Source organism: Drosophila biarmipes, chromosome X, assembly GCF_025231255.1.
Source record: "Drosophila biarmipes strain raj3 chromosome X, RU_DBia_V1.1, whole genome shotgun sequence".
Lineage (NCBI taxonomy): Eukaryota > Metazoa > Arthropoda > Insecta > Diptera > Drosophilidae > Drosophila > Drosophila biarmipes.
In genome coordinates this window covers 47,153-72,234 of record NC_066611.1, presented here as the reverse complement: position 1 = coordinate 72,234, position 25,082 = coordinate 47,153, and the positions used below count along the sequence as shown (strand labels likewise).

The 25,082-nt window shown below is 33.2% G+C and overlaps 6 non-coding genes across 6 annotated transcripts; all 6 read right to left on the bottom strand.

The window, feature by feature from the left end:
• Positions 1-1,425: 1,425 nt before the first annotated feature.
• LOC122817941 (large subunit ribosomal RNA) lies at positions 1,426-5,396 on the bottom strand. Its single transcript, XR_006367482.1, has one exon. It is a non-coding gene; the product is annotated as a large subunit ribosomal RNA (ribosomal RNA).
• Positions 5,397-5,798: 402 nt separating this feature from the next.
• Positions 5,799-5,977, bottom strand: LOC122817946 (5.8S ribosomal RNA). The gene has a single exon (XR_006367486.1). It is a non-coding gene; the product is annotated as a 5.8S ribosomal RNA (ribosomal RNA).
• A 1,203-nt stretch (positions 5,978-7,180) lies between these two features.
• Positions 7,181-9,175, bottom strand: LOC122817937 (small subunit ribosomal RNA). The gene has a single exon (XR_006367478.1). It is a non-coding gene; the product is annotated as a small subunit ribosomal RNA (ribosomal RNA).
• A 6,296-nt stretch (positions 9,176-15,471) lies between these two features.
• LOC127010546 (large subunit ribosomal RNA) lies at positions 15,472-19,442 on the bottom strand. Its single transcript, XR_007763302.1, has one exon. It is a non-coding gene; the product is annotated as a large subunit ribosomal RNA (ribosomal RNA).
• Positions 19,443-19,844: 402 nt separating this feature from the next.
• LOC127010592 (5.8S ribosomal RNA) lies at positions 19,845-20,023 on the bottom strand. The gene has a single exon (XR_007763324.1). It is a non-coding gene; the product is annotated as a 5.8S ribosomal RNA (ribosomal RNA).
• A 1,201-nt stretch (positions 20,024-21,224) lies between these two features.
• LOC127010532 (small subunit ribosomal RNA) lies at positions 21,225-23,219 on the bottom strand. The gene has a single exon (XR_007763288.1). It is a non-coding gene; the product is annotated as a small subunit ribosomal RNA (ribosomal RNA).
• Positions 23,220-25,082: the final 1,863 nt, after the last annotated feature.

Here is a 25,082-nt window from a genome sequence, read left to right as displayed (position 1 = left end):
TTGGTCTCTTACTTGAAAATCTAGACCTTAGGAATATTTTTATATTATATGTTTGCCAATCTTCGCGTCACTAATAAGATGACGATTCATATTGTTATTATTAGATGGTCGAGTTGTACTTATATTGATATGTTAATCAAATTGGTCTCTTACTTGAAAATCTAGACCTTAGGAATATTTGTATATTATATGTTTGCCAATCTTCGCGTCAGTAATAAGATGACGATTCATATTGTTATTATTAGATGGTCGAGTTGTACTTATATTGATATGTTAATCAAATTGGTCTCTTACTTGAAAATCTAGACCTTAGGAATATTTTTATATTATATGTTTGCCAATCTTCGCGTCACTAATAAGATGACGATTCATATTGTTATTATTAGATGGTCGAGTTGTACTTATATTGATATGTTAATCAAATTGGTCTCTTACTTGAAAATCTAGACCTTAGGAATATTTTTATATTATATGTTTGCCAATCTTCGCGTCACTAATAAGATGACGATTCATATTGTTATTATTAGATGGTCGAGTTGTACTTATATTGATATGTTAATCAAATTGGTCTCTTACTTGAAAATCTAGACCTTAGGAATATTTTTATATTATATGTTTGCCAATCTTCGCGTCACTAATAAGATGACGATTCATATTGTTATTATTAGATGGTCGAGTTGTACTTATATTGATATGTTAATCAAATTGGTCTCTTACTTGAAAATCTAGACCTTAGGAATATTTGTATATTATATGTTTGCCAATCTTCGCGTCACTAATAAGATGACGATTCATATTGTTATTATTAGATGGTCGAGTTGTACTTATATTGATATGTTAATCAAATTGGTCTCTTACTTGAAAATCTAGACCTTAGGAATATTTTTATATTATATGTTTGCCAATCTTCGCGTCACTAATAAGATGACGATTCATATTATTATTAGATGGTCGAGTTGTACTTATATTGATATGTTAATCAAATTGGTCTCTTACTTGAAAATCTAGACCTTAGGAATATTTTTATATTATATGTTTGCCAATCTTCGCGTCACTAATAAGATGACGATTCATATTGTTATTATTAGATGGTCGAGTTGTACTTATATTGATATGTTAATCAAATTGGTCTCTTACTTGAAAATCTAGACCTTAGGAATATTTTTATATTATATGTTTGCCAATCTTCGCGTCACTAATAAGATGACGATTCATATTGTTATTATTAGATGGTCGAGTTGTACTTATATTGATATGTTAATCAAATTGGTCTCTTACTTGAAAATCTAGACCTTAGGAATGTAATATATAAAGGATTAAAAATTCGCCACAAAGCCAAGCAAACAATCAATGCATACAAATAGATTGTTGGTTGAACTTTATATAAGAAGTTCAACACAACAAATAAATTATGCAATTTTATTATCGAATCATCAAGCAAAGGATAAGCTTCAGTGGATCGCAGTATGGCAGCTGCTCAACCACTTACAACACCTTGCCTGTTACAAAAGTCGTTTACAATTGATTCTAGGCTTTGTCATTGTATTAAATAATGCTTTTATATGTAACTAGCGCGGCATCAGGTGATCAAAGATCCTCCCAATTTACTATGTTACAAATTACATTGGCATCACATCCATTGTCGTTTAAAAAGTAAATTATAAACTTTAAATGGTTTAGAAGCCATACAATGCAAATTGCCCCTTATTTATCATTGCAGTCCAGCACGGATACGACCTTAGAGGCGTTCAGGCATAATCCAACGGACGTAGCGTCATACCACTGTTCGCTCGAACAAGTATTGTGCCATTGGTCCGTACCTGCGGTTCCTCTCGTACTACGCAGGAATGCTGTCGCAACAACGTTTTGTCATTAGTAGGGTAAAACTAACCTGTCTCACGACGGTCTAAACCCAGCTCACGTTCCCTTGCATGGGTGAACAATCCAACGCTTGGTGAATTTTGCTTCACAATGATAGGAAGAGCCGACATCGAAGGATCAAAAAGCGACGTCGCTATGAACGCTTGGCCGCCACAAGCCAGTTATCCCTATGGTAACTTTTCTGACACCTCTTGTTAAAAACTCTTTAAACCAAAAGGATCGATAGGCCGAGCTTTTGCTGTCCCTGTGTGTACTGAACACCGAGATCAAGTCAGCATTTGCCCTTTTGCTCTATGTGTGGTTTCTGTCCGCACTGAGCTGGCCTTGGGACACCTCCGTTATTATTTGAGAGATGTACCGCCCCAGTCAAACTCCCTACCTGGCAATGTCCTTGAATTGGATCATACCTGAGTAATTGGAGTTATACCAAATTTTCAAATCAAAAATACATAAATGCACCGTTTTATTAAAGAATTTGTTTGCGATTATATAACAAACTCGTGATACTTTGATCAAGAAGCTTGCATCAAAACCCAATACCATAAGATATAATAAATATATCCGTATAATGGCTAGGAAATGATACACGTTCCATTTAATCAAGTAAGTAAGGAAACAATAAGAGTAGTGGTATTTCATTGGCGATACCAAACCGAGGTCTAATATCTCCCACTTATTCTACACCTCTTATGTCTCCTTACACTGCCAGATTAGAGTCAAGCTCAAAAGGGTCTTCTTTCCCCGCTAATTATTCCAAGCCCGTTCCCTTGGCTGTGGTTTCGCTAGATAGTAGATAGGGACAGTAGGAATCTCGTTAATCCATTCATGCGCGTCACTAATTAGATGACGAGGCATTTGGCTACCTTAAGAGAGTCATAGTTACTCCCGCCGTTGACCCGCGCTTACTTGAATTTCTTCACTTTGACATTCAGAGCACTGGGCAGAAATCACATTGTGTCAACACCCGCTAGGGCCATCACAATGCTTTGTTTTAATTAGACAGTCGGATTCCCCAAGTCCGTGCCAGTTCTGAATTGATTGTTAATTGATAATCGTTATAATTAATAAGAACTAATTGGTTTAACCCAATTAGTATTCTTAAAAATTTTAGCAAGAAAGTTCCACAATTGGCTACGTAACTAAACTATCCGGGGAACAAGTAACTAACATAAATGCTAGAAACTCTATTTACCCAGAACGAGCACATAAACCATGTTATTGTTTCCCAATCAAGCCCGACTATCTCAATCTTCAGAGCCAATCCTTATCCCGAAGTTACGGATCTAATTTGCCGACTTCCCTTACCTACATTATTCTATCGACTAGAGACTCTTCACCTTGGAGACCAGCTGCGGATATTGGTACGGCCTGTTGAGAAGTTTGCGTGTCCCCACCATAAATTTTCAAGGTCCGAGGAGAAAATATCGACACAACAGTATATGTCATGCTCTTCTAGCCCATCTACCATATCTCTCTGCGAAAGACTTCCATGGTAGTACGGCTATAAAACAGAAAAGAAAACTCTTCCGATATCTCTCGACGGCTTCTTTATGGTCGTTCCTGTTGCCAGGATGAGCACGAGGCCCATATTTAATAACAAACGGATACTCAACAGGTTACGGAATTGGAACCGTATTCCCTTTCGTTCAAAATTATTCAAGTATATTAATTTAGCTAGATTTTATATAATATATATATTTGTTTGGCATTTGTATTTTACTTGAAAATTTTCGGCTTTCGCCTTGAACTTAGGACCGACTAACTCGTGATCAACCACTGTTCACACGAAACCCTTCTCCACTTCAGTCCTCCAAGGTCTCATTCGATTATTTGCTACTACCACCAAGATCTGTACCAATGGCAGCTCCATGCAGGCTTACGCCAAACACTTCTACGCATACCATTGTACCTTCCTACTCACTAAAGTTTCAAAATTTATATTACAAGTAATATAAATCATCTACTTTAGCGGTAATGTATAGGTATACAACTTAAGCGCCATCCATTTTAAGGGCTAGTTGCTTCGGCAGGTGAGTTGTTACACACTCCTTAGCGGATTTCGACTTCCATGATCACCGTCCTGCTGTTTTAAGCAACCAACGCCTTTCATGGTATCTGCATGAGTTGTTAATTTGGGCACCGTAACATTACGTTTGGTTCATCCCACAGCGCCAGTTCTGCTTACCAAAAGTGGCCCACTGGGCACATTATATCATAACCTTGAACTTCATATCAAGAAAGTTAAGGTTCTTACCCATTTAAAGTTTGAGAATAGGTTAAGATCGTTTCGACCCTAAGGCCTCTAATCATTCGCTTTACCAGATAAGATTATTTTATATAATATTAAAATGCACCAGCTATCCTGAGGGAAACTTCGGAAGGAACCAGCTACTAGATGGTTCGATTGGTCTTTCGCCCCTATACTCAATTCTGACAATCGATTTGCACGTCAGAACTGTTTCGGTCTTCCATCAGGGTTTCCCCTGACTTCAACCTGATCAAGTATAGTTCACCATCTTTCGGGTCACAGCATATATGCTCAAGGTACGTTCCAGTTAGAGGCATAAATAATATAAATATCATTATACATAACTATATAGAACGCCCCGGGATTGTGTTAATTAGCTATAAATAGTTAAAAAACTAATCCCATTATTAGTCAAGTTAATTACGCTATTAGGTTTATATCCCAATAACTTGCACATATGTTAGACTCCTTGGTCCGTGTTTCAAGACGGGTCCCGAAGGTATCCTGAATCTTTCGCATTGTTAATCCTACAAGTGCATATAATAAACACAAAAATCAATGATAATTATGCCATTATATAATTCCGAAAAATTAACGCACTGTATTCATATAAATCTATCAGCACTTTATCAAATTAATAACATTTATTCTGTGTTAAAATGCAAGCAAATTAATTTGAATAAACTATAAGTTATATTTTATGATAAATTTGGTATGCTAATAGATTACAATGTCCTTATATGGAAAAAATGCACACTATTATCATAATATTGTTTAAATATTACAATTCTAATGATGAATTTTCCATAACGGATATTCAGGTTCATCGGGCTTAACCTCTAAGCAGTTTCACGTACTGTTTAACTCTCTATTCAGAGTTCTTTTCAACTTTCCCTCACGGTACTTGTTTACTATCGGTCTCATGGTTATATTTAGTTTTAGATGGAGTTTACCACCCACTTAGTGCTGCACTATCAAGCAACACGACTCTTTGGAAACATCATCTAGTAATCATTAACGTTATACGGGCCTGGCACCCTCTATGGGTAAATGGCCTCATTTAAGAAGGACTTAAATCGTTAATTTCTCATACTAGAATATTGACGCTCCATACACTGCATCTCACATTTGCCATATAGACAAAGTGACTTAGTGCTGAACTGATTTCTTTTCGCTCGCCGCTACTAAGAAAATCCTTGTTAGTTTCTTTTCCTCCCCTAATTAATATGCTTAAATTCAGGGGGTAGTCCCATATGAGTTGAGGTTGTGTATAACTTTTATATGCAATTAATTCTTTATATATAATGATAAAACATTTTATTAAATTCGTTATATTAATAATATCTGTATATAAATGGCATTTGTTTGATTTAACGAATCAACGAAGAACAATAATATTGTCAACGGTTTTCTATTTTCTAATCATTAATAAGAGACAATTCTAGATAAATTTTTATGCTAGACATTTCTCAGTATCATTTGATTGAAAAAGAAAATATTTCTCTTCGTTTTTCACATTCAAATTATTTACTAATGTGAGATAATGTTTTTCATATATTTTTTAATATTATGAATAAAATAATTAAATTATTATTATCCAATAATATACCATATGCTTATAAAATTTCATTATAAAATTTGTATAAGCAACTTAATTAGCATAGTCTTACAACCCTCAACCATATGTAGTCCAAGCAGCACTATAAAATTAATTAAAGTACATAACAGCATGGACTGCGATATGCGTTCAAAATGTCGATGTTCATGTGTCCTGCAGTTCACACGATGACGCACAGTTTGCTGCGTTCTTCATCGACCCATGAGCCGAGTGATCCACCGCTTAGAGTTTTATAAATTGGTTTCTTAATTTTGTCAAATATGTTTTTATTGAAAGAAATTAAAAATACACCATTTTACTGGCATATATCAATTCCTTCAATAAATTTATTTTTATACCTAAAACGAATGCTGCGAAATGTCTTAGTTTTATATAACCAATATATATCAAAGTATTTCTTTTTAAATTGCATTTATTGTAAATAAATATATATATATATATATTAATACTTTTTTAGCGATATAAATTGAAATTTATATAAAACATTAACCTGTATAAAACCAGGTACAACATTGTACATTTTAGGTTGTTGCATTATCCAATGTATGCGCATAACTGAGATGAACAATACATATCGCAACGCGTGTATATTATGGTCCATATACACACAGTATTTTAATTGTGTTTATATACAATAATAATTTAATATTATTATTTTAATAATTCGATTTGCTTGTTCGAATTTTTATTTGTTTGTTTTGGCTGCTTATTATTTCTCTCATATGTATTAAATACAATATATAATTTTAATATTTGCATTATTTCGATTTGCTTGTTCGAAATTTCATTTGATCTATATTAGATCATATACATTTTGGCAATTCATATTTTATTTGTATTACTATAATGTATTTATTATAATATAAACAAATATTTTATTAACGGTAAGGATATACAATAATAATTTAATATTATTATTTTAATAATTCGATTTGCTTGTTCGAATTTTTATTTGTTTGCTTTGGCTGCTTATTATTTCTCTCATATGTATTAAATACAATATATAATTTTAATATTTGCATTATTTCGATTTGCTTGTTCGAAATTTTATTTGATCTATATTAGATCTCATATACATTTTGGCAATTCATATTTTATTTGTATTATTATAATGTATTTATTATAATATAAACAAATATTTTATTAACGGTAAGGATATACAATAATAATTTAATATTATTATTTTAATAATTCGATTTGCTTGTTCGAATTTTTATTTGTTTGCTTTGGCTGCTTATTAATTTCTCTCATATGTATTAAATACAATATATAATTTTAATATTTGCATTATTTCGATTTGCTTGTTCGAAATTTCATTTGATCTATAATAGATCTCATATACATTTTGGCAATTCATATTTTATTTGTAATACTATAATGTATTTATTATAATATAAACAAATATTTTATTAACGGTAAGGATATTAAAACATTAATGATCCTTCCGCAGGTTCACCTACGGAAACCTTGTTACGACTTTTACTTCCTCTAAATAATCAAGTTCGGTCAACTTTTGCGAAACAACCGTAACACGCAAGGCGTCACAGTGATCACGTCCGGAGACCTCACTAAATAATTCAATCGGTAGTAGCGACGGGCGGTGTGTACAAAGGGCAGGGACGTAATCAATGCGAGTTAATGACTCACACTTACTGGGAATTCCAAGTTCATGTGAACAGTTTCAGTTCACAATCCCAAGCATGAAAGTGGTTCAGCGGTTTACCCGGACCTCTCGGTCTAGGAAATACACGTTGATACTTTCATTGTAGCGCGCGTGCAGCCCAGGACATCTAAGGGCATCACAGACCTGTTATTGCTCAATCTCATTATTGCTAGACGCAATTTGTCCATTTAAGAAGCTAGTGTCCTTATAATGGGACAAACCAACAGGTACGGCTCCACTTATATAAACACATTCAAACACAATAAACATTTTACTGCCACCATGAATGAAGGCTATATAAGCTTCAACACCATAATCCTGAAGATATCTATTTAATATATTTGAGTCTCGTTCGTTATCGGAATTAACCAGACAAATCACTCCACGAACTAAGAACGGCCATGCACCACCACCCATAGATTCGAGAAAGAGCTATCAATCTGTCTTACACACTTATGTTCGGACCTGGTAAGTTTTCCCGTGTTGAGTCAAATTAAGCCGCAGGCTCCACTCCTGGTGGTGCCCTTCCGTCAATTCCTTTAAGTTTCAGCTTTGCAACCATACTTCCCCCGGAGCCCAAAAGCTTTGGTTTCCCGGGAAGCGACTGAGAGAGCCATAAAAGTAGCTACACCCAATTGCTAGCTGGCATCGTTTATGGTTAGAACTAGGGCGGTATCTGATCGCCTTCGAACCTCTAACTTTCGTTCTTGATTAATGAAAACATCTTTGGCAAATGCTTTCGCTTAAGTTAGTCTTACGACGGTCCAAGAATTTCACCTCTCGCGTCGTAATACTAATGCCCCCAAACTGCTTCTATTAATCATTACCTCTTGATCTGAAAACCAATGAAAGCAGAACAGAGGTCTTATTTCATTATCCCATGCACAGAATATTCAGGCATTTGAAGCCTGCTTTAAGCACTCTAATTTGTTCAAAGTAATTGTACCGGCCCACAATAACACTCGTTTAAGAGCACTAATGCAGGTTTTTAAATAGGAGGAACATATGAAAAAATACAAGTATCTAAGCACATGTAAGAACTCCACCGGTAATACGCTTACATACATAAAGGTATAGTACTAACCACAATTGTAAGTTGTACTACCCGTATGAAGCACAAGTTCAACTACGAACGTTTTAACCGCAACAACTTTAATATACGCTATTGGAGCTGGAATTACCGCGGCTGCTGGCACCAGACTTGCCCTCCAATTGGTCCTTGTTAAAGGATTTAAAGTGTACTCATTCCAATTACAGGGCCTCGGATATGAGTCCTGTATTGTTATTTTTCGTCACTACCTCCCCGAGCTGGGAGTGGGTAATTTACGCGCCTGCTGCCTTCCTTAGATGTGGTAGCCGTTTCTCAGGCTCCCTCTCCGGAATCGAACCCTGATTCCCCGTTACCCGTTGCAACCATGGTAGTCCTAGATACTACCATCAAAAGTTGATAGGGCAGACATTTGAAAGATCTGTCGTCGGTACAAGACCATACGATCTGCATGTTATCTAGAGTTCAACCAATATAACGATCTTGCGATCGCTTGGTTTTAGCCTAATAAAAGCACATGTTCCATAAGGTTCATGTTTTAATTGCATGTATTAGCTCTAGAATTACCACAGTTATCCAAGTAACTGTTAACGATCTAAGGAACCATAACTGATATAATGAGCCTTTTGCGGTTTCACTTTTAATTCGTGTGTACTTAGACATGCATGGCTTAATCTTTGAGACAAGCATATAACTACTGGCAGGATCAACCAGAATAATGTTTTTATTCATATTTCATTCATATTTTTTGAATAGAAATTAGCAATATATATGTTGTTATAGATTTTATTTCTATCGAATACGGCCATTTTTATATAGCATTCGTATACGTTTGTTTTCCAATTTATACTTGTTTCGCCACTAATAATAACAAGTTTTTATTGATGTCAAAAAGAATCATATTCTTTATAAACACTATATTTATTTTTCATATATTTTCTTTATATATGCACATTTCATTCTAAAATATCATTTTTGTTCGACATACATAATATATTGTATCCACACATGTACAATTTTTGTTTAACCAATATAAGATATTGAGTTAATCATTTGTATTTTGACGATAAATTTAAAATTTATCTATATATATCCATATAAGTCTCTGGTAATATATAAAATAGAACCGAGTGTATATATATAATTATTACTACTATATTTATTTCTTAAATAATATATACTTATATATTATTTATATATATACTCTTTATTATATATTATATAATTTCTTAAATAACTCTCTTAATAGCTATTTTTTATTATCAACAATATAAGTTGATATTAATATTGAAAATGTATTCATAATTACATTTTTATATTTCTTTGGTAGACTTTTATGTACTATTATTATTTAATAATACACATATAATATAAATCATGTTAGCCTACCTCCTAAAATTAACGATAAAATTCGGAAACAATTTGTTATTCTATGTACAATAGAAACTTGGCCTGTGTTTCAACGTTATTATCTTTGGGCTTAAAATATTAACCGCGGAGCCAAGTCTCGTATTCAAATAAATGAATAAAGAAACAAATTTGACGGATAATATCTTCTCTACTGACATATGTCAATAGCAGACGGCCGGCCCATTGACCATCCTATAGTAGTTTTTGGACACGCTGTCTCCCATTCGGGTATATTCAATTTACTTTGCCACTCACCCATATAGTGTTCTCTTATATAATAAGACAACGCACTTTTATATTCATTATATGGATATATTGCCTTCCTCATATTTGCCACACCACCTATAGTAGTTTTTGGACACGCTGTCTCCCATTCGGGTATATTCAATTTACTTTGCCACTCACCCATATAGTGTTCTCTTATATAATAAGAAAACGCACTTTTATTTTCATTATATGGATATATTGCCTTCCTCATATTTGCCACACCACCTATAGTAGTTTTTGGACACGCTGTCTCCCATTCGGGTATATTCAATTTACTTTGCCACTCACCCATATAGTGTTCTCTTATATAATAAGAAAACGCACTTTTATTTTCATTATATGGATATATTGCCTTCCTCATATTTGCCACACCACCTATAGTAGTTTTTGGACACGCTGTCTCCCATTCGGGTATATTCAATTCTCTTTGCCACTCACCCTTATAGTATTCTCTTATTTAATAAGAATACTAAAATACTTCTCATATTATAGATGTAATCTATTAACTTCTCAATATCCATACGGTTTATGTATGGTATTGACAAAATCCTATGCATTTGCATAAGATTTATTTTGCCACAATTTATAGTACTAGTGCCGCCCTCACTAGGTATAAATATCTCATTTCGCTAGTAGTGTATGGGCAAATTCTACTAGCTATTCTCATAAATATGTCACTTATATGCCATATCTATACAATTCATGCACTTTTATATGTATATTTGCTATATTATACATTATTATGCCTTATAGGTATTATACCTATAAGCCACATCCATACGATTGCTTAATATAAATATATGTATAATTTTTTATACATATTTTTTTTTATTTATGTATGGTTTTTTATTCATATCCATATACTGTATTCACTTTTATATGGATATGATTGGCGTTTTATATAGTATTGACAAAATCATAAGTTTGACCAATACGAGGAGAGGTCCGCCAACGACCACCTCCCTATAGGTGTTTTTGGACACGCTGTCTCCCATTCGACTGCTTACTATACTAGGGGCTACCCGCTCCGTATGATATTCTCTCATATAACAAGAGAATGCAAGAAATATTCGTATTTTATGAATATAATCCATTTATTTTTCAATATCCATACGTTTTACTTAGTTTTTTGTACGGTATTGACAAAATCCTATGCATTTGCATAAGATTTATTTTGCCACAATTTATAGTACTAGTGCCGCCCTCACTAGGTATAAATATCTCATTTCGCTAGTAGTGTATGGGGAAATTCTACTAGCTATTCTCATAAATATGTCACTTATATGCCATATCTATACAATTCATGCACTTTTATATGTATATTTGCTATATTATACATTATTATGCCTTATAGGTATTATACCTATAAGCCACATCCATACGATTGCTTAATATAAATATATGTATAATTTTTTATACATATTTTTTTTTTATTTATGTATGGTTTTTTATTCATATCCATATACTGTATTCAATTTTATATGGATATGATTGGCGTTTTATATAGTATTGACAAAATCATAAGTTTGACCAATACGAGGAGAGGTCCGCCAACGACCACCTCCCTATAGGTGTTTTTGGACACGCTGTCTCCCATTCGACTGCTTACTATACTAGGGGCTACCCGCTCCTTATGATATTCTCTCATATAACAAGAGAATGCAAGAAATATTCGTATTTTATGAATATAATCCATTTATTTTTCAATATCCATACGTTTTACTTAGTTTTTTGTACGGTATTGACAAAATCCTATGCATTTGCATAAGATTTATTTTGCCACAATTTATAGTACTAGTGCCGCCCTCACTAGGTATAAATATCTCATTTCGCTAGTAGTGTATGGGCAAATTCTACTAGCTATTCTCATAAATATGTCACTTATATGCCATATCTATACAATTCATGCACTTTTATATGTATATTTGCTATATTATACATTATTATGCCTTATAGGTATTATACCTATAAGCCACATCCATACGATTGCTTAATATAAATATATGTATAATTTTTTATACATATTTTTTTTTATTTATGTATGGTTTTTTATTCATATCCATATACTGTATTCACTTTTATATGGATATGATTGGCGTTTTATATAGTATTGACAAAATCATAAGTTTGACCAATACGAGGAGAGGTCCGCCAACGACCACCTCCCTATAGGTGTTTTTGGACACGCTGTCTCCCATTCGACTGCTTACTATACTAGGGGCTACCCGCTCCGTATGATATTCTCTCATATAACAAGAGAATGCAAGAAATATTCGTATTTTATGAATATAATCCATTTATTTTTCAATATCCATACGTTTTACTTAGTTTTTTGTACGGTATTGACAAAATCCTATGCATTTGCATAAGATTTATTTTGCCACAATTTATAGTACTAGTGCCGCCCTCACTAGGTATAAATATCTCATTTCGCTAGTAGTGTATGGGGAAATTCTACTAGCTATTCTCATAAATATGTCACTTATATGCCATATCTATACAATTCATGCACTTTTATATGTATATTTGCTATATTATACATTATTATGCCTTATAGGTATTATACCTATAAGCCACATCCATACGATTGCTTAATATAAATATATGTATAATTTTTTATACATATTTTTTTTTTATTTATGTATGGTTTTTTATTCATATCCATATACTGTATTCACTTTTATATGGATATGATTGGCGTTTTATATAGTATTGACAAAATCATAAGTTTGACCAATACGAGGAGAGGTCCGCCAACGACCACCTCCCTATAGGTGTTTTTGGACACGCTGTCTCCCATTCGACTGCTTACTATACTAGGGGCTGCCCGCTCCGTATGATATTCTCTCGTATAACAAGAGAATGCAAGAAATATTCGTATTTTATGAATATAATCCATTTATTTTTCAATATCCATACGTTTTACTTAGTTTTTTGTACGGTATTGACAAAATCCTATGCATTTGCATAAGATTTATTTTGCCACAATTTATAGTACTAGTGCCGCCCTCACTAGGTATAAATATCTCATTTCGCTAGTAGTGTATGGGCAAATTCTACTAGCTATTCTCATAAATGCCTTCTTTATGCCATATCTATACAATTTATGCACTTTTATATGTATATTTGCTAATATTATACATTATTATGCCTTATAGGTATTATACCTATAAGCCATATACATACGATTTCATTTTTTTATTTATATATGGTTTTGTATTTATAACCATATACCGTATTTACTTTTATAAGGATATGATTGGCGTTTTATATAGTATTGACAAAATTATAAGTTTGACAAACACTTTTTTAAGTCTTTTAGTTAAAATTGTCATTTTTAATTGACTATCTAAACACTAGATATATTTGCACATGGAGCAAAGAGTATAAAAATTGGTCGCGTCACTAATAATATCGCGATACATTTTTACTACCATCAAAATACCACATACGTTTATATGTCCTCTTTATTTAATTTGGTTTCTAAACCTCAGGAATAGTTTTAATTATATGTGCGCTCTAAGTTGAATGAATTTCTTGAATCTCTTTACTTGAATTTCTAAGACTTAAAAATATTTATAAATAGATGTCCTATTGCATAATATTTTTTTATCGCTTCACTTATAAAATAACGATCCTGCCTTTCTACCTTTGAATAAACATTCATATAAACATGGAGAAAAAAACGTTCGCGTCACTAACAGTATGTGACGATAAAATTTTGCTAACATTAAAAGGAACATATTTTTATATGTCAACTCTTAGTTGAATTGGTCTATTGCTTAAGATTCTAGACCTTAGGAATATTTTTATATTATATGTTTGCCAATCTTCGCGTCACTAAAAAGATGACGATTCATATTGTTATTATTAGATGGTCGAGTTGTACTTATATTGATATGTTAATCAAATTGGTCTCTTACTTGAAAATCTAGACCTTAGGAATATTTTTATATTATATGTTTGCCAATCTTCGCGTCACTAATAAGATGACGATTCATATTGTTATTATTAGATGGTCGAGTTGTACTTATATTGATATGTTAATCAAATTGGTCTCTTACTTGAAAATCTAGACCTTAGGAATATTTGTATATTATATGTTTGCCAATCTTCGCGTCAGTAATAAGATGACGATTCATATTGTTATTATTAGATGGTCGAGTTGTACTTATATTGATATGTTAATCAAATTGGTCTCTTACTTGAAAATCTAGACCTTAGGAATATTTTTATATTATATGTTTGCCAATCTTCGCGTCACTAATAAGATGACGATTCATATTGTTATTATTAGATGGTCGAGTTGTACTTATATTGATATGTTAATCAAATTGGTCTCTTACTTGAAAATCTAGACCTTAGGAATATTTTTATATTATATGTTTGCCAATCTTCGCGTCACTAATAAGATGACGATTCATATTGTTATTATTAGATGGTCGAGTTGTACTTATATTGATATGTTAATCAAATTGGTCTCTTACTTGAAAATCTAGACCTTAGGAATATTTTTATATTATATGTTTGCCAATCTTCGCGTCACTAATAAGATGACGATTCATATTGTTATTATTAGATGGTCGAGTTGTACTTATATTGATATGTTAATCAAATTGGTCTCTTACTTGAAAATCTAGACCTTAGGAATATTTGTATATTATATGTTTGCCAATCTTCGCGTCACTAATAAGATGACGATTCATATTGTTATTATTAGATGGTCGAGTTGTACTTATATTGATATGTTAATCAAATTGGTCTCTTACTTGAAAATCTAGACCTTAGGAATATTTTTATATTATATGTTTGCCAATCTTCGCGTCACTAATAAGATGACGATTCATATTATTATTAGATGGTCGAGTTGTACTTATATTGATATGTTAATCAAATTGGTCTCTTACTTGAAAATCTAGACCTTAGGAATATTTTTATATTATATGTTTGCCAATCTTCGCGTCACTAATAAGATGACGATTCATATTGTTATTATTAGATGGTCGAGTTGTACTTATATTGATATGTTAATCAAATTGGTCTCTTACTTGAAAATCTAGACCTTAGGAATATTTTTATATTATATGTTTGCCAATCTTCGCGTCACTAATAAGATGACGATTCATATTGTTATTATTAGATGGTCGAGTTGTACTTATATTGATATGTTAATCAAATTGGTCTCTTACTTGAAAATCTAGACCTTAGGAATGTAATATATAAAGGATTAAAAATTCGCCACAAAGCCAAGCAAACAATCAATGCATACAAATAGATTGTTGGTTGAACTTTATATAAGAAGTTCAACACAACAAATAAATTATGCAATTTTATTATCGAATCATCAAGCAAAGGATAAGCTTCAGTGGATCGCAGTATGGCAGCTGCTCAACCACTTACAACACCTTGCCTGTTACAAAAGTCGTTTACAATTGATTCTAGGCTTTGTCATTGTATTAAATAATGCTTTTATATGTAACTAGCGCGGCATCAGGTGATCAAAGATCCTCCCAATTTACTATGTTACAAATTACATTGGCATCACATCCATTGTCGTTTAAAAAGTAAATTATAAACTTTAAATGGTTTAGAAGCCATACAATGCAAATTGCCCCTTATTTATCATTGCAGTCCAGCACGGATACGACCTTAGAGGCGTTCAGGCATAATCCAACGGACGTAGCGTCATACCACTGTTCGCTCGAACAAGTATTGTGCCATTGGTCCGTACCTGCGGTTCCTCTCGTACTACGCAGGAATGCTGTCGCAACAACGTTTTGTCATTAGTAGGGTAAAACTAACCTGTCTCACGACGGTCTAAACCCAGCTCACGTTCCCTTGCATGGGTGAACAATCCAACGCTTGGTGAATTTTGCTTCACAATGATAGGAAGAGCCGACATCGAAGGATCAAAAAGCGACGTCGCTATGAACGCTTGGCCGCCACAAGCCAGTTATCCCTATGGTAACTTTTCTGACACCTCTTGTTAAAAACTCTTTAAACCAAAAGGATCGATAGGCCGAGCTTTTGCTGTCCCTGTGTGTACTGAACACCGAGATCAAGTCAGCATTTGCCCTTTTGCTCTATGTGTGGTTTCTGTCCGCACTGAGCTGGCCTTGGGACACCTCCGTTATTATTTGAGAGATGTACCGCCCCAGTCAAACTCCCTACCTGGCAATGTCCTTGAATTGGATCATACCTGAGTAATTGGAGTTATACCAAATTTTCAAATCAAAAATACATAAATGCACCGTTTTATTAAAGAATTTGTTTGCGATTATATAACAAACTCGTGATACTTTGATCAAGAAGCTTGCATCAAAACCCAATACCATAAGATATAATAAATATATCCGTATAATGGCTAGGAAATGATACACGTTCCATTTAATCAAGTAAGTAAGGAAACAATAAGAGTAGTGGTATTTCATTGGCGATACCAAACCGAGGTCTAATATCTCCCACTTATTCTACACCTCTTATGTCTCCTTACACTGCCAGATTAGAGTCAAGCTCAAAAGGGTCTTCTTTCCCCGCTAATTATTCCAAGCCCGTTCCCTTGGCTGTGGTTTCGCTAGATAGTAGATAGGGACAGTAGGAATCTCGTTAATCCATTCATGCGCGTCACTAATTAGATGACGAGGCATTTGGCTACCTTAAGAGAGTCATAGTTACTCCCGCCGTTGACCCGCGCTTACTTGAATTTCTTCACTTTGACATTCAGAGCACTGGGCAGAAATCACATTGTGTCAACACCCGCTAGGGCCATCACAATGCTTTGTTTTAATTAGACAGTCGGATTCCCCAAGTCCGTGCCAGTTCTGAATTGATTGTTAATTGATAATCGTTATAATTAATAAGAACTAATTGGTTTAACCCAATTAGTATTCTTAAAAATTTTAGCAAGAAAGTTCCACAATTGGCTACGTAACTAAACTATCCGGGGAACAAGTAACTAACATAAATGCTAGAAACTCTATTTACCCAGAACGAGCACATAAACCATGTTATTGTTTCCCAATCAAGCCCGACTATCTCAATCTTCAGAGCCAATCCTTATCCCGAAGTTACGGATCTAATTTGCCGACTTCCCTTACCTACATTATTCTATCGACTAGAGACTCTTCACCTTGGAGACCAGCTGCGGATATTGGTACGGCCTGTTGAGAAGTTTGCGTGTCCCCACCATAAATTTTCAAGGTCCGAGGAGAAAATATCGACACAACAGTATATGTCATGCTCTTCTAGCCCATCTACCATATCTCTCTGCGAAAGACTTCCATGGTAGTACGGCTATAAAACAGAAAAGAAAACTCTTCCGATATCTCTCGACGGCTTCTTTATGGTCGTTCCTGTTGCCAGGATGAGCACGAGGCCCATATTTAATAACAAACGGATACTCAACAGGTTACGGAATTGGAACCGTATTCCCTTTCGTTCAAAATTATTCAAGTATATTAATTTAGCTAGATTTTATATAATATATATATTTGTTTGGCATTTGTATTTTACTTGAAAATTTTCGGCTTTCGCCTTGAACTTAGGACCGACTAACTCGTGATCAACCACTGTTCACACGAAACCCTTCTCCACTTCAGTCCTCCAAGGTCTCATTCGATTATTTGCTACTACCACCAAGATCTGTACCAATGGCAGCTCCATGCAGGCTTACGCCAAACACTTCTACGCATACCATTGTACCTTCCTACTCACTAAAGTTTCAAAATTTATATTACAAGTAATATAAATCATCTACTTTAGCGGTAATGTATAGGTATACAACTTAAGCGCCATCCATTTTAAGGGCTAGTTGCTTCGGCAGGTGAGTTGTTACACACTCCTTAGCGGATTTCGACTTCCATGATCACCGTCCTGCTGTTTTAAGCAACCAACGCCTTTCATGGTATCTGCATGAGTTGTTAATTTGGGCACCGTAACATTACGTTTGGTTCATCCCACAGCGCCAGTTCTGCTTACCAAAAGTGGCCCACTGGGCACATTATATCATAACCTTGAACTTCATATCAAGAAAGTTAAGGTTCTTACCCATTTAAAGTTTGAGAATAGGTTAAGATCGTTTCGACCCTAAGGCCTCTAATCATTCGCTTTACCAGATAAGATTATTTTATATAATATTAAAATGCACCAGCTATCCTGAGGGAAACTTCGGAAGGAACCAGCTACTAGATGGTTCGATTGGTCTTTCGCCCCTATACTCAATTCTGACAATCGATTTGCACGTCAGAACTGTTTCGGTCTTCCATCAGGGTTTCCCCTGACTTCAACCTGATCAAGTATAGTTCACCATCTTTCGGGTCACAGCATATATGCTCAAGGTACGTTCCAGTTAGAGGCATAAATAATATAAATATCATTATACATAACTATATAGAACGCCCCGGGATTGTGTTAATTAGCTATAAATAGTTAAAAAACTAATCCCATTATTAGTCAAGTTAATTACGCTATTAGGTTTATATCCCAATAACTTGCACATATGTTAGACTCCTTGGTCCGTGTTTCAAGACGGGTCCCGAAGGTATCCTGAATCTTTCGCATTGTTAATCCTACAAGTGCATATAATAAACACAAAAATCAATGATAATTATGCCATTATATAATTCCGAAAAATTAACGCACTGTATTCATATAAATCTATCAGCACTTTATCAAATTAATAACATTTATTCTGTGTTAAAATGCAAGCAAATTAATTTGAATAAACTATAAGTTATATTTTATGATAAATTTGGTATGCTAATAGATTACAATGTCCTTATATGGAAAAAATGCACACTATTATCATAATATTGTTTAAATATTACAATTCTAATGATGAATTTTCCATAACGGATATTCAGGTTCATCGGGCTTAACCTCTAAGCAGTTTCACGTACTGTTTAACTCTCTATTCAGAGTTCTTTTCAACTTTCCCTCACGGTACTTGTTTACTATCGGTCTCATGGTTATATTTAGTTTTAGATGGAGTTTACCACCCACTTAGTGCTGCACTATCAAGCAACACGACTCTTTGGAAACATCATCTAGTAATCATTAACGTTATACGGGCCTGGCACCCTCTATGGGTAAATGGCCTCATTTAAGAAGGACTTAAATCGTTAATTTCTCATACTAGAATATTGACGCTCCATACACTGCATCTCACATTTGCCATATAGACAAAGTGACTTAGTGCTGAACTGATTTCTTTTCGCTCGCCGCTACTAAGAAAATCCTTGTTAGTTTCTTTTCCTCCCCTAATTAATATGCTTAAATTCAGGGGGTAGTCCCATATGAGTTGAGGTTGTGTATAACTTTTATATGCAATTAATTCTTTATATATAATGATAAAACATTTTATTAAATTCGTTATATTAATAATATCTGTATATAAATGGCATTTGTTTGATTTAACGAATCAACGAAGAACAATAATATTGTCAACGGTTTTCTATTTTCTAATCATTAATAAGAGACAATTCTAGATAAATTTTTATGCTAGACATTTCTCAGTATCATTTGATTGAAAAAGAAAATATTTCTCTTCGTTTTTCACATTCAAATTATTTACTAATGTGAGATAATGTTTTTCATATATTTTTTAATATTATGAATAAAATAATTAAATTATTATTATCCAATAATATACCATATGCTTATAAAATTTCATTATAAAATTTGTATAAGCAACTTAATTAGCATAGTCTTACAACCCTCAACCATATGTAGTCCAAGCAGCACTATAAAATTAATTAAAGTACATAACAGCATGGACTGCGATATGCGTTCAAAATGTCGATGTTCATGTGTCCTGCAGTTCACACGATGACGCACAGTTTGCTGCGTTCTTCATCGACCCATGAGCCGAGTGATCCACCGCTTAGAGTTTTATAAATTGGTTTCTTAATTTTGTCAAATATGTTTTTATTGAAAGAAATTAAAAATACACCATTTTACTGGCATATATCAATTCCTTCAATAAATTTATTTTTATACCTAAAACGAATGCTGCGAAATGTCTTAGTTTTATATAACCAATATATATCAAAGTATTTCTTTTTAAATTGCATTTATTGTAAATAAATATATATATATATATTAATACTTTTTTAGCGATATAAATTGAAATTTATATAAAACATTAACCTGTATAAAACCAGGTACAACATTGTACATTTTAGGTTGTTGCATTATCCAATGTATGCGCATAACTGAGATGAACAATACATATCGCAACGCGTGTATATTATGGTCCATATACACACAGTATTTTAATTGTGTTTATATACAATAATAATTTAATATTATTATTTTAATAATTCGATTTGCTTGTTCGAATTTTTATTTGTTTGTTTTGGCTGCTTATTATTTCTCTCATATGTATTAAATACAATATATAATTTTAATATTTGCATTATTTCGATTTGCTTGTTCGAAATTTCATTTGATCTATATTAGATCATATACATTTTGGCAATTCATATTTTATTTGTATTACTATAATGTATTTATTATAATATAAACAAATATTTTATTAACGGTAAGGATATACAATAATAATTTAATATTATTATTTTAATAATTCGATTTGCTTGTTCGAATTTTTATTTGTTTGCTTTGGCTGCTTATTATTTCTCTCATATGTATTAAATACAATATATAATTTTAATATTTGCATTATTTCGATTTGCTTGTTCGAAATTTTATTTGATCTATATTAGATCTCATATACATTTTGGCAATTCATATTTTATTTGTATTATTATAATGTATTTATTATAATATAAACAAATATTTTATTAACGGTAAGGATATACAATAATAATTTAATATTATTATTTTAATAATTCGATTTGCTTGTTCGAATTTTTATTTGTTTGCTTTGGCTGCTTATTAATTTCTCTCATATGTATTAAATACAATATATAATTTTAATATTTGCATTATTTCGATTTGCTTGTTCGAAATTTCATTTGATCTATAATAGATCTCATATACATTTTGGCAATTCATATTTTATTTGTAATACTATAATGTATTTATTATAATATAAACAAATATTTTATTAACGGTAAGGATATTAAAACATTAATGATCCTTCCGCAGGTTCACCTACGGAAACCTTGTTACGACTTTTACTTCCTCTAAATAATCAAGTTCGGTCAACTTTTGCGAAACAACCGTAACACGCAAGGCGTCACAGTGATCACGTCCGGAGACCTCACTAAATAATTCAATCGGTAGTAGCGACGGGCGGTGTGTACAAAGGGCAGGGACGTAATCAATGCGAGTTAATGACTCACACTTACTGGGAATTCCAAGTTCATGTGAACAGTTTCAGTTCACAATCCCAAGCATGAAAGTGGTTCAGCGGTTTACCCGGACCTCTCGGTCTAGGAAATACACGTTGATACTTTCATTGTAGCGCGCGCGCAGCCCAGGACATCTAAGGGCATCACAGACCTGTTATTGCTCAATCTCATTATTGCTAGACGCAATTTGTCCATTTAAGAAGCTAGTGTCCTTATAATGGGACAAACCAACAGGTACGGCTCCACTTATATAAACACATTCAAACACAATAAACATTTTACTGCCACCATGAATGAAGGCTATATAAGCTTCAACACCATAATCCTGAAGATATCTATTTAATATATTTGAGTCTCGTTCGTTATCGGAATTAACCAGACAAATCACTCCACGAACTAAGAACGGCCATGCACCACCACCCATAGATTCGAGAAAGAGCTATCAATCTGTCTTACACACTTATGTTCGGACCTGGTAAGTTTTCCCGTGTTGAGTCAAATTAAGCCGCAGGCTCCACTCCTGGTGGTGCCCTTCCGTCAATTCCTTTAAGTTTCAGCTTTGCAACCATACTTCCCCCGGAGCCCAAAAGCTTTGGTTTCCCGGGAAGCGACTGAGAGAGCCATAAAAGTAGCTACACCCAATTGCTAGCTGGCATCGTTTATGGTTAGAACTAGGGCGGTATCTGATCGCCTTCGAACCTCTAACTTTCGTTCTTGATTAATGAAAACATCTTTGGCAAATGCTTTCGCTTAAGTTAGTCTTACGACGGTCCAAGAATTTCACCTCTCGCGTCGTAATACTAATGCCCCCAAACTGCTTCTATTAATCATTACCTCTTGATCTGAAAACCAATGAAAGCAGAACAGAGGTCTTATTTCATTATCCCATGCACAGAATATTCAGGCATTTGAAGCCTGCTTTAAGCACTCTAATTTGTTCAAAGTAATTGTACCGGCCCACAATAACACTCGTTTAAGAGCACTAATGCAGGTTTTTAAATAGGAGGAACATATGAAAAAATACAAGTATCTAAGCACATGTAAGAACTCCACCGGTAATACGCTTACATACATAAAGGTATAGTACTAACCACAATTGTAAGTTGTACTACCCGTATGAAGCACAAGTTCAACTACGAACGTTTTAACCGCAACAACTTTAATATACGCTATTGGAGCTGGAATTACCGCGGCTGCTGGCACCAGACTTGCCCTCCAATTGGTCCTTGTTAAAGGATTTAAAGTGTACTCATTCCAATTACAGGGCCTCGGATATGAGTCCTGTATTGTTATTTTTCGTCACTACCTCCCCGAGCTGGGAGTGGGTAATTTACGCGCCTGCTGCCTTCCTTAGATGTGGTAGCCGTTTCTCAGGCTCCCTCTCCGGAATCGAACCCTGATTCCCCGTTACCCGTTGCAACCATGGTAGTCCTAGATACTACCATCAAAAGTTGATAGGGCAGACATTTGAAAGATCTGTCGTCGGTACAAGACCATACGATCTGCATGTTATCTAGAGTTCAACCAATATAACGATCTTGCGATCGCTTGGTTTTAGCCTAATAAAAGCACATGTTCCATAAGGTTCATGTTTTAATTGCATGTATTAGCTCTAGAATTACCACAGTTATCCAAGTAACTGTTAACGATCTAAGGAACCATAACTGATATAATGAGCCTTTTGCGGTTTCACTTTTAATTCGTGTGTACTTAGACATGCATGGCTTAATCTTTGAGACAAGCATATAACTACTGGCAGGATCAACCAGAATAATGTTTTTATTCATATTTCATTCATATTTTTTGAATAGAAATTAGCAATATATATGTTGTTATAGATTTTATTTCTATCGAATACGGCCATTTTTATATAGCATTCGTATACGTTTGTTTTCCAATTTATACTTGTTTCGCCACTAATAATAACAAGTTTTTATTGATGTCAAAAAGAATCATATTCTTTATAAACACAATATTTATTTTTCATATATTTTCTTTATATATGCACATTTCATTCTAAAATATCATTTTTGTTCGACATACATAATATATTGTATCCACACATGTACAATTTTTGTTTAACCAATATAAGATATTGAGTTAATCATTTGTATTTTGACGATAAATTTAAAATTTATCTATATATATCCATATAAGTCTCTGGTAATATATAAAATAGAACCGAGTGTATATATATAATTATTACTACTATATTTATTTCTTAAATAATATATACTTATATATTATTTATATATATACTCTTTATTATATATTATATAATTTCTTAAATAACTCTCTTAATAGCTATTTTTTATTATCAACAATATAAGTTGATATTAATATTGAAAATGTATTCATAATTACATTTTTATATTTCTTTGGTAGACTTTTATGTACTATTATTATTTAATAATACACATATAATATAAATCATGTTAGCCTACCTCCTAAAATTAACGATAAAATTCGGAAACAATTTGTTATTCTATGTACAATAGAAACTTGGCCTTTGTTTCAACGTTATTATCTTTGGGCTTAAAATATTAACCGCGGAGCCAAGTCTCGTATTCAAATAAATGAATAAAGAAACAAATTTGACGGATAATATCTTCTCTACTGACATATGTCAATAGCAGACGGCCGGCCCATTGACCATCCTATAGTAGTTTTTGGACACGCTGTCTCCCATTCGGGTATATTCAATTTACTTTGCCACTCACCCATATAGTGTTCTCTTATATAATAAGACAACGCACTTTTATATTCATTATATGGATATATTGCCTTCCTCATATTTGCCACACCACCTATAGTAGTTTTTGGACACGCTGTCTCCCATTCGGGTATATTCAATTTACTTTGCCACTCACCCATATAGTGTTCTCTTATATAATAAGAAAACGCACTTTTATTTTCATTATATGGATATATTGCCTTCCTCATATTTGCCACACCACCTATAGTAGTTTTTGGACACGCTGTCTCCCATTCGGGTATATTCAATTTACTTTGCCACTCACCCATATAGTGTTCTCTTATATAATAAGAAAACGCACTTTTATTTTCATTATATGGATATATTGCCTTCCTCATATTTGCCACACCACCTATAGTAGTTTTTGGACACGCTGTCTCCCATTCGGGTATATTCAATTCTCTTTGCCACTCACCCTTATAGTATTCTCTTATTTAATAAGAATACTAAAATACTTCTCATATTATAGATGTAATCTATTAACTTCTCAATATCCATACGGTTTATGTATGGTATTGACAAAATCCTATGCATTTGCATAAGATTTATTTTGCCACAATTTATAGTACTAGTGCCGCCCTCACTAGGTATAAATATCTCATTTCGCTAGTAGTGTATGGGCAAATTCTACTAGCTATTCTCATAAATATGTCACTTATATGCCATATCTATACAATTCATGCACTTTTATATGTATATTTGCTATATTATACATTATTATGCCTTATAGGTATTATACCTATAAGCCACATCCATACGATTGCTTAATATAAATATATGTATAATTTTTTATACATATTTTTTTTTATTTATGTATGGTTTTTTATTCATATCCATATACTGTATTCACTTTTATATGGATATGATTGGCGTTTTATAT